The sequence below is a fragment of the Electrophorus electricus genome, chromosome 19 (assembly GCF_013358815.1).
Source record: "Electrophorus electricus isolate fEleEle1 chromosome 19, fEleEle1.pri, whole genome shotgun sequence".
Taxonomy (NCBI): Eukaryota; Metazoa; Chordata; class Actinopteri; order Gymnotiformes; family Gymnotidae; genus Electrophorus; species Electrophorus electricus.
The window spans coordinates 9,464,196-9,475,819 of NC_049553.1; positions in this window are offsets into that span (position 1 = coordinate 9,464,196).

The window sequence follows — 11,624 nt, forward strand, 5'->3', positions numbered from 1 at the left end:
GACTGACTGCAAATTGATCAACAGACAGATACCACTGGCAGACAGGATCAGCTGATATACAGATAGTAGTAAAAGGCTAAATCGGATCAGGCTTGGAGATGCGCTCTGATAACAGCAGCCAACCACCAATACAGAACAATCAGCCCGGACATGACGGCCCATAGACAGGACCAATTACCTGCCTCTCTAATCAATATCACACTCACGGATAGTCATCAGCAGCGCAAACACAGACACGCTCGCACCACATGTGTACACTCAGATTCTCTACATAGCCCGGCTGTACAGTTTTCCACGCTATTAATCACACATGTATATACTTGTGGGTACAGAGCTGCCACAACCTTCTCCCATGACATGGGGCTACACACACACTGTACATGCAACCCAGGGGGCTCTGAAGTACACACTAATAGTGCTGAGTAGCATTAGGTCCTTTGCCGGTTCGGGGGAGGTTCGGTGTAACTGGAGATGTCTTAACCAGTGTGGGGGAGGGAATTGTAGCCTAGAAGCCTTCTCATCACACTCAATTGAGCAAAAGGTGAGTAGCCCTGTACACTGATCTAAGATCAGTCTCTCCTTCCAACACCTTTCACCTCTAACCATTATGAGGAACCTAACACGCTGGTCTCAGATCCGCAACACGGAGTAACCTCTCCTGTCACCCATCTCTCGGGCCATAGCAATCAGCGAAGCCCGTAACAAGCAGTGACGGGAAAACTCCAACGCAGGTGATTCATCTGCTCAGGGCGGTGTTGCAGTTTAAACGAGTCCCCTGGGAAACGCACAGGGGAACCCGAGATGCCACGCCACGTAGTTTCGCCTCGTCGTGTCTCATCTTTCACTAACACCTTTGCGGCTCCCACCCCCTGCCCCCACCCACCACCGCCCCACCTCACCTTCTACCCCTGCAGATGTGCCCACGCGCCCCGCTCTGTCTCCAGACCCGGCTTCAGAGTGGTTGCGGCAGCCCGCCAGCCCCGGGCTGCGCTCCTCTGCCTAGTGGTGGCCCCGTCGCCAGGCTATTACCATAGCTAACACTTACCAGGTCACGCACATACGCAGCTTTTAGGCATTAGATTTGCACTAGAAGCAGAGGTTAAATGTTTGGCCGGAGGACACAGCTGCTCTGAGCACATATGGGCTCTCTTTGCCCCCGACATCCAACTCAACAGCCGCCCCACAGCGAGCGGAATGGAGTCTGCTTGCTGTTATCGTGTGAAAGTGTCTTAGCTGGGATGCACATTAAAACCGCAAGCTGTGATGTTTTTTTGGAACAACAAAGCAGCCAACCCCACCACTTATATTTCTGAAACACAGAGGAAACGGACGTGGGGGGATGCAGTGGCCCTGAAATTCAGACACGGAGCCCTAAAAACATCAATCACCATCCAATAGCATAAAGAGCCCTGTTTTAAGGGGCTAAGTCTGTCTGGTTTGGTAATGTTTGCATTGCTTGGAAACCAGGTAAGAAGTACTTCCACTATTTTGGGATATAATTAGCCCAAATATGAAAGTAAGGCATTTAATGACATGACAAAATGATACCTCAAATTTCATGTAAAGAAAGACTTAAAAGAAGTCGTTCAAAGAAATTAAAAGTCACTAAGTCACCACTCAAACTTCTACTTTTGGGCCAGTTGTTCAGCATAGGTCACAGATTAAAATGTATTATGGAATAAATACCTGTTTGAATTGAGATTCTCCATCAACTGCAGTCTAAGATTATTCTCTATTGGTAGACAAAGCTAACCCTTGGGGGTTGCCTTGATAAACACTTGACCTGGTTAAGCTATGTTTAGCTACAATTTCCAAGCAAAAGCATGTCGAAGCAGCACAAAACCAGTGTAAACCTTGGCCAGTGGGTGGAAGACAGGTTATTTCGAGTTCAAGCCCATCATTCTGTCCAAGTGAACTGTGTAAGTGCTCCTGCAGATTTTGTTGGCTGGGAGCAGTCAGGCTCCAGTTTAACGTCTAGCGGAACGTTTTCTGCTTCTCTTTCTTTCATTCCGTCTCGCGCTTGTAGCCCTGGCAGGGTTTACTGTTCATTTTAGCCTTGTGCCAGTGTCCATAGACAGTAAGCAGGTGGATATGTCATCCACCACCCAGCTTGACTCACTATCCCTATGAACACTGTCATATAAGAATCACAGACAGCCCATGTTCTCAGTTCATCTTGTGTGTGGGGGGCTTCCAGAACCTTCCAGACACTTCCAAGTTTGGGTTGGACTCTTGGTGTCACTCCAGTGTGTTAACCCACACTGCACTCTGCTAGTAACACAAGACAGGAAGCAGAGAGAAAGGTATTCACGGCGCTGTCAGGGCCTGACCGAGTTTCCGTATACATGTGTTACAGTCCGACACACACCCACACCCACGCCCCTGGGTCCTTGTTATGGAGGTGTTTCAGGACACATGCCTGAGTGCTAGTTCTCCTCCTATCCCGTTGGCCTATAATCATTCTCATCCCATAGGATCTGAAGACATTCTCTTTGCAGAATATTATGTTTTCTGCTGATGCAGGAGCAGTCTTTCCTGAAGTGTAGGTGCTATAAGAGAAGCTGTGTGGCTGATCTCAGATCAGTGTGAAAGGGGAGCCTCCATCAGCACCCTGTTTGACATAGCTGGATGTGGGAGTGTTGAGTGATGGGCACACGGCATGCATCCAGAAACCTTTCCACTGAACCGACCCACAAGCACCTCAGACTGCTCAATATGACCCAGATGAGCTACAGATCACACACACACACAAACACACACACACACACACACACACAAACACACACACATATGCACACACAGACGTGTTTCTTCTCCAGCTCTCTCACACTCACACATAGATGTATGTGTCCACCCCACAGAGTATTCCAGTGGGGGGAGTATGGGGAATCATTTAAGATGAGAAGCACACACACATGCACACACAAACATGCACGCCAAGCACACACACACACACACACACACACACTTACTCATTCTTTCACTCACTCATATTCACCACAGTCAGAAATCACAGACCCATCTGTTCTCCATTCCAGATATTTCTTGAGAGCTTTAAAGGCTTTCTGGGAGGAGCATATACACACAAACACATACACCCACACAGATACACACACACACACACACACACACACACACACACACACACACATACACTCACACACACAGACACCTCAGGCTATGATAGGATACTGGGAGTCTTTGGAGAGTTTTTCTGTATCAGTGGTTAACATGCGTGTGCTTACATGCATGCATTCACACGAGACACGCGAAAGCGCACAAGACAAATACACACCCACCTTCTGCTTAAAAAGACATATTCAGACAGGCACACATGCTCATTCATGAACAGGGACACTGTTTCAAACACACACACTCCCACATCCGCATGCGCACACACACCTACAATGAACAGACTTTGGTTAGAACACGCTGCGCGTGCACACTCGCTCGCACAGGTTCACAGACAGAACAAACATACACATCCAAGCCCTCACGTTCCCTCACTCTCAACACAAACAAGGGTCACTGGAGCAGCTAATTGCGCGGGGTGAGTCAGTGATAAGTGCAGCGTGTGGAAGTGGCACCAGCGCCGGCGTCGACAGCCGTCTTTCTATAAACGAGGACCGCCCCAGCCCAGATCAGCCAGCAGCGCTCCTAGCGCATGGCAGCACCTCCCTCCTGCTCTCCACTCACCTCCATCCTTCCCTCTTACTGCTTTCTTTCCATTTGCATCCTCCTGCAGTCTCTCTCTCCCCTCCCTCCCTCTCTCTCTCTCTCTCCCCTCCCTCCCTCTCTCTCTCTCTCTCTCCCCTCCCTCCCTCTCTCTCTCTCTCTCTCTCCCCTCCCTCCCTCTCTCTCTCTCTCTCTCTCTCTCTCTCCCCTCCCTCCCTCTCTCTCTCTCTCTCTCTCTCTCTCTCTCTCTCTCTCTCCCCTCCCTCCCTCTCTCTCTCTCTCCCTCTCTCTCTCCCCTCCCTCCCTCTCTCTCTCTCTCCCCTCCCTCCCTCCCTCTCTCTCTCTCTCTCTCTCTCTCTCCCCTCCCTCCCTCTCTCTCTCTCTCTCCCTCTCTCTCTCCCCTCCCTCCCTCTCTCTCTCTCTCCCCTCCCTCCCTCCCTCTCTCTCTCTCTCTCTCTCTCTCTCTCTCTCTCTCTCTCTCTCTCTCTCCCTCTCTCTCTCTCTCTCTCCCCTCTCTCTCTCTCTCTCTCTCCCCTCCCTCTCTCTCTCTTTCTCTCTCTCTCTCTCTCTCCCCTCCCTCTCTCTCTCTCTTTCTCTCTCTATCTCGCTCTCCCTCCTCCTCCTAGTCCTCCTTGAAGCCAGTGCCAGGAGCGCAGCTGACACTGTCATGTCTGATAGCCTGGAACGGAGACAGAGAGCAGACTGGGGTGTGTGTGTGTGTGTGTGTGTGGGGTGTGTGGGGGGGTGTGTGTGTGGGGGGGGTCAGGCAGCTGCAAACGGCTACAACGCTACGCATTATGCATTACCGAAATACGGGAGGGAACAGCACACAGCGTGTGTGTAGGTGGGCGGGTGGGGGTCCGCCGGGGTGTTCTGGGTCTGTGAGGTGCGAGTGGGTTGGATTCAGACTCATGAGTACATCCCCCCTGGCACCAAGAGGTAAGTAAGGCCCATGCTGTCATTAAAACGTGTACGGATGGAGGGGAGAAAGAGAGATGGAGAGAGGGAGCAGGAGAGACAAAGAAACAGAGAGAGGGGAGGAGAGAGGGAAACGGTGAGAGATGGAGAGAGAGAGGGGGAGAGAGCCATTATGTTCCCCTCATCCTGGGTGCATTCTGGGTACAGCATAAATGGAATGTGCTCTTAATTTTTGAGTATAAAGCATAATGTTGCATAACGCCAGAGTAAGAATACACACCTCATTCACACCTCCATGTGAAAAACTACAAATGCTCTCGCTGTTGCTCTCACACACACATCTGCGGGCTGTGTGGATGTGTTTCCTGTGTGTGTGTGTTCTGCAGGCAGGTACAGGCGAACGCAGGTCTCTGCGTTTGGTTTATTCAGCAGTGCCGTGATTGATGGCTAATGTCTGCAGGAGAGACAGTCATTTTCAGGGCCTTTTCCACCTCAGCCATCACTCAGGGATTAAAATGGAGAGATGGGGAGGACGAGTGCGCATAGTCTCACCCCCCCCCCCCTCAGCCCTAAAAGACCCTGCCTGCAGCACTGAGAAAAAGAGAGCGAGAGAGAGAGAGAGAGAGAGAGAAGGCAGAAGATAGAGCAAAAATACATGCTCCAGAGGACGTGGAGAAAATCAACAGGTGATGTCATTTACCCACATAATGACTTCAGCTTCCGTAGAGGAGAAAATGCGAGTGCATTTTCAGGGTTATTAGACAGAAACTCATAAACAAGAGCTGGACGAGAAAACTCATCGGTGTGTGTCCATGCGCATGTGTGTGTGAGAGAGAGGTGTGGAGAGAAAGAGGGAGAGAGTGAGACTGAGAGTGAAAGTGAGTGACAAAGCAGAAAAACAAGAAGCCGTTCTGATTTTCCATTATCCCTCTATCCTGCTGCGTCAAGGCTTAAGTCGGTCCCTCACACTCATCCGCGGCCTAGTGGTGAATTGCATTCGGAGTCTATTATAACTTTAATTCCACATGCAATGCTATCAGTAACAACCACAAGATTTAAAGCATTAGCCATGCCAGGGGTCAGCCTACACTCCACAATGTATATCACTCCCAGTCACTGCAATTAGATTACACTCACAGCATAAATGGATTTAAGTTATTGGGCTTCCATGGTTGTTGCTTGAGGCTGCGAGATCGTTTGACATATAGTGGCAGAAAGGGGACCAGACAGGAGATCTGAGTGGGGGGCGCACAATGAAAGGGAGAGTGAAAGATATCGCATGGAAGTCATATTTTAGCGGCAGGTGGAGGTACGCGAGAGGTCCTCGGTCAGACGTGTGAGGGCTCCTTTCGTAGTGAGCGAGGGAGGAGGGACCAAGGCGACATGCCATGGAACGAGCAGTGGCCCAGATGCGACGCCACTGCTTGCTTCGTTGTATTATTTCAATTGTACTGTGCGACTGCTGTTCCATTCGCAGGAGGGAAAGCGGACATATTGCAGCGGGCACGGCAGCTCCAGCCAAAGCTTTGGATGGCAATTAATATTTAGCACTCGTCATCAGTGCCAGGAATTAAGACAGACTGCTCTGATGCACTGCCCTGATGGCTATTTAGGGACCGAGCAGAGACACACACACACACACACGCACGCCATGGTTAGCACAGGAAGCCTTCCCAGTACCGGAACCGAAACACGATCCAAACCACTCGCCTCCCCTCCCATCTCCTGTTTCAGCTCGTGTGTCCAGACCCACACGGATACAGCAGCACATGCAGAACTGTCTCTGTAGCAGGGCAACGGCTTCTAGCACAGTGATGGAGCTCAGTGCAAATGGCTGGATATTTGTATTCACCAAGAGTTACTGGACTGATGGGGTCAATTTTGCCTTTAATGTACAAATATTACAGTATATAAGCCTGCTTTGACAGTATATTCATACAGAAGCCCAAGGAGCTGATCACATATGGTCAGAAGTCTAAAACATTTTCAGGCATATGGATCCTAATTGAGAGGTTCTTTACAGATCTGACTGAATATTGAGCAAAGGTTTCTTTGAACTCTATCTAGTCTCACATTCTGTGGCTTTGAGTTGGCCCAAAATAGTTTGTGTAGTGGCAAACATAAATACCCAACTATCATCTCACTGGAATGATGATCACAACCCTGAAAGACCAGGAAAGAATGAGCAAATTCATCATTCAAGATATGCATTACATTTGCTGCAGTGTATTAAACTTGTTAAAAAACTAAATGTAAATGTATTGACAAAAGATCAGCGTGTCCATGGAGAGCTGGGTAGAGGTCTGCCGGAAGCACGAAGCCCCTCAGCAGCAGAAGCAGATGCGACTCCAGGACCGGGCAAACAGCAGATCTCCTTCTCTCCACCAGTTCCTCTCTCTCATCTCCTCCTTACAAATCCCTCTGTATCTGTTCAGCAGCTCTACTCTAATGCGTTTGGCTGCGTAAGGACGGAGGGAGTGATTCGATAAAAAAATAAAAAAATAAACCCCAAAAAAACCCATGGTCTGGGTTTTGGGAAGAGGAGAGGCGGAAATGATTTACAAGGCTCTGATTAGGCTAATTAGGAGCCTGATTAAGGATTTTAATTAGAAGCAACCAGCTCTAGATCTGGAGTGGGCAGAGGAGGCGGAGCGAAGGGAGCAGGGGGGACGTAAGCAAGGGTGAGCAGCAGATAGAGGACGAGAAGCAGACGAGGGGGGGGGGATGCAGCGAGCAAATTGGGTTGCGCAGCAGCGAAGCCTGTACCGGCTAGGGCGGAGCACCGGGGGGGGATATTAACAACGGGACAGGAAGGAACGGAGAAAGCCGCTTCAGGCTAAAGCGGGAGAGAAGGGAGAGGTGGAGGGACAGGCACTGAAAGCTGGGGTACGGAAGGAGCAGAGAGCGCGGGGAAAAGCAGGATGCCACTGGAGAGACACGGAGGGCGAAGCACAGGAGCTGGGACTGCCCGGGGGGATTCAAGCTAAAGGGTTAAATATGAAGCAAAATGAGAAATCATTACCTCTGGAGATCCTGTGTACAACGCTCCCCGGCAGTACGGTTCCAGTGTGCGTGTGGGGGGGGCATGAACAAGCCCTATTCTCATCTGCAGAATTACATTTAGGCAGCGTGGCTTTACGCTCACAGATGAATCAGCTTCCCGCCGTCTGTGCCAACCAGCACCTCTTTGCGTTGTTGCCCGAGCAATTTTCACCTTCACTAATTCATCTCTCCTTCCATTTATTGCTCTTTCCTACTCTCTCTCTTTCTCGTTCTCTCTCTCTACACCTCCTACTCTCTCTGCCTCCATTCCATTTTCTCTCTCTGGCTTCGCTGGTACAGGCCTCGTTTCTCTTTTGCTCCTCTCATCTCTTTTCTCTCTCTTTTCATCTCTTTTCTCTTTGTTTTTCATCTTTTTTCTCTCTCTTTTTTTTCCTCTTTCTCTTTCACCTCAATTTTCAGCTGCTGCATAATTAATTGCAGACCGCGCGCACCGCCGGCCGCAATTATTCCGACTAAAAAGCAGGGGCTACCGCGCGAGGGATAGTTCTGCAAGAAAATTGTAATATCCGAACTCAATCAAGGAAACAAGTGGTACTATTAAACGATGAAACCTCTCTTTTATCAATGTTTGCACTTACGAGTTCACAAGCGTTTCTCTTTTGCATAATGTAAAATGCAACAGCAAATGAAACAATAGGCTGGCCATCCACGCACGTGCCAAGTGCAGCTGCATAAAACGACAGGCTCCTTTCAGAGAGGCGTGTGTTTAAGTGACTCGGAGAATGGAAAAGGTTACCGCGCTTTTTGGAATCAAGCACATAATGGAAGCCGAGGTCTTTTTTCGGGAAACAATCATGCGGCGTCTTTTCAGATTTCAGCTTGAGAGCAAATTAAAGATATTTATTTGCTGTAATTGAAAGGCAGAGCCAGCCGGGAATGGCGGGACGGTTTAGAGGAAAAACCGTGAAAAGGTGCCGCGACTGATGGCTGATCGCACGGGAGAGGAAGGAAGTAAATGATGGAGGTACTAGTGACAGCGGAGCGTGTGATTATGGTTCACTTAAGGTCCACGAGAAGCTCCAGCAGACAGACAGTCTCACAATGTTTCAAAGAGTTCTGGGGCAGATTCACTAACCACACAGGCCACAGTTGACAAGCATTATTTAAACCCTGCCATGAAGTATAGGAGGCAGCAATAATAAACAATTAAAAATGAGAATAAACAATTGCGCACACACACACACACACACACACACACAATAACCTGGAGTGTGATCACGTTAAGCGTGAATGTATTTGGACTGCATTGGGCCTGATTATCACAAGGTTCGGCGATTTGCATGAGAATGACTCTCTCGTGTTAATTGTTTACTGCAGGCTAATTACCCTGGTCCCATCATCACCCACAGCACGCGAGCGGCTCCACAGTGGCCACTGAGATAGACCCTCACACAGGCATAGGTATGGACGATAAAAGAGACGGAATCAACTGTGACTGCTGGACAGACCTAATGAATCTTTTAGGGGGGAGCAACTTTAAATTCACTGGAAAAGCTACATTAATTCATTAGTGTCTTATCAATAAGCAACGTTGGCATTGGGCTGCGTGGGTTTTCTGTAAGGCCCTGAGCAACTGAAGACCAATCACTGAACCCTAGCATGTAACCATGCCAACATCCTGACTGAATCGATAGGTCACTCCACAGAGGAGACTAAAAAGACCCCCCCTCCCAGGAATGTAGACAAACGCATTCCCTGGACTCTCTGGACTCCTGGCAGTGAACGTGTTCCGTGCATCTGAATGAGAAGCCCCATTCAGGTGGAGGAGCGCGTGCGTGTGTATGATGCTGAAATGAGCCATCGCTACAATTTTGATCTAAGAGGGAGATAACACTTCAGTCACTGTGAACACGCATGCACACGCACACGCATACACACACACACACACACACACACACACACACACACACACACACACACACACACACACTCTCTCTCTCTCTCTCTCCAATGCTGCATGCTCAGAGTGGCAACACCCATTAATTTCTATGGCAGTCTGAAGTGCTCGCATGGCAGGCAGGTGTCAGGCAGGGAGGATGGCTCCCATCTTAATTACTGCGGACTGCATCACTGTAATCTGTCGTTGCAGGCGGCCCTCTGCGTCCCCTCTCCCGGGTGAGCTTGCCCGGTCGGTGGGGACATGGGGACACTGCAGGTGACCTTACATGGTCAGCTCTGTCTCCTCTGTAGAATGCTTGCCCAGTCTGGGACAGGGTGGGGTTGCAAAGGTCATGACCTTGCCATCTTCGAGCTGAGAGCAATAAGGGAGGGTAAGACGCAGTGGTGGGGGAGGGGACTAAATAGATAAAGTGTGTGTGTGTGTGTGTGTGTGTGTGAGAAAGAGAGAGAGTGTGTGTGTGTCTGGGGAGGGTTCCATCTGTCTCATTCAAATGCCATGTCTTGACAAACATAGCATTCCCAACACACATCATACACAGACACACAACATTCTACACACACACACACACACACACACAAACCCCTCAGCCAGGATGGGGGTATCCTTTTAATGTTTTGGATTGAAAATGGAAAGAGGGGGCGTGGCCGGTCTCTCACCCCTATCAACCCCCTGTGATGTGCCCATCTCGACCAGATGGGGAGCCACAGTTACCTCTGACCCTCCCACGCGGATTGACTGACATCCTGATACAGCCAGTAGACGCCCCTATTCAGTATGACGGATAGCTTAAGAAAGTGGCAGACAAGGTCATGACCTGCCCACCTGAGTCCCTTATACAGGTTATAATAAATAATAGCAATAAATATTATCTTATTATATTGTCATATTTATAACAATGTACAGTTAAATGTACTGAATGCAAATAATTTATGCACAGAATCTTCAGAATTTAGCATTCTGTTTACAACCTTATCCTACTAATCAACCACAATACTGAATTTTTTATTATTGGGAAAAATCTGTCTATTATAAATCAGCAAATGCACGAAAGAACTGAATTAATGTCAAATTAATTTCCTTTTTATGCTCTAATCATTAGAGTAGGGCACTCACATTAAATTTGATTTAATTCTCAGCTCATGTTAGAGCTTTTCGGTGCATTAACAAGTTGTCTCTCTCTCCCTCTCTCTTAGCTCTCTGCCGGTTCCTGCGGAGGGGGGGGGGGTGTCTATCTGTCCATCCACTCGTCTGTCTCTCTGCCTACGTTAACTGTGCCCGCGCCCCTGCCTTTGTTTCTCCGAGTTGCCCCTGGAGTCTTCGCGCTCCCGAACAAACCCTGGCGTTATCGAATTGGCTTACGGCGGGAGATGGTGTGTAACAACTCAGCCCCTACCCGAGGTGCCAAAGGGAGCAAATATTGACGGGCGATTCTCTCCTTCCCTTCCTGAATGCTCACCGTCCGTCTCCCCACTCTTATTACAGTCCGGCACGAGGGAGCCGCGGTGCCGGGGATGGAAACGGAACTAAATGAATTTTTTTTCCCCTCCTTTCTCACCCCCCCCCCTTTTCCTCTGGCCCTTCGCTCATCCTCTCCTCCCATCTCCCTCCGCCCGCTCCGGTGCGGAGCGGCATTCTCCCCTCTATGAGAATGTGGTACCCATTTCCACCAAGGCAAATAACCATTAGTGGCGAAGCGCGAGCGAAAGAACAGAGGCCCGAATGTAATGAAAACAAGAGAAGGTCATTTGTTTCTTTTTCAATATCCTTGTCTTGGTTCTGCCTTTCTCTGCTCTTCCCTCTCCAGCTTCTTCATGGGCTCTATTTATCTTTGCTGGGACGGCCGGCGAGGAGTAGAGTGGGAGCATGAGCGTGGAGGCGCTCTTAGCGTCTGTAATTTGTGGCTGCTAATACATGCACACAATGGCAACCCCCCACCCCCCCCACAGTATGCAACTTTTCTCATTATGTCTCTTTATTTATCTTCCCGTGGATGTGGGGAGAGGGAGTGCGCGCAGGAGTGCGGGAGAGTAAGGGAGGTTTTTATTTAAACATAATTTCCTCCTGTGAA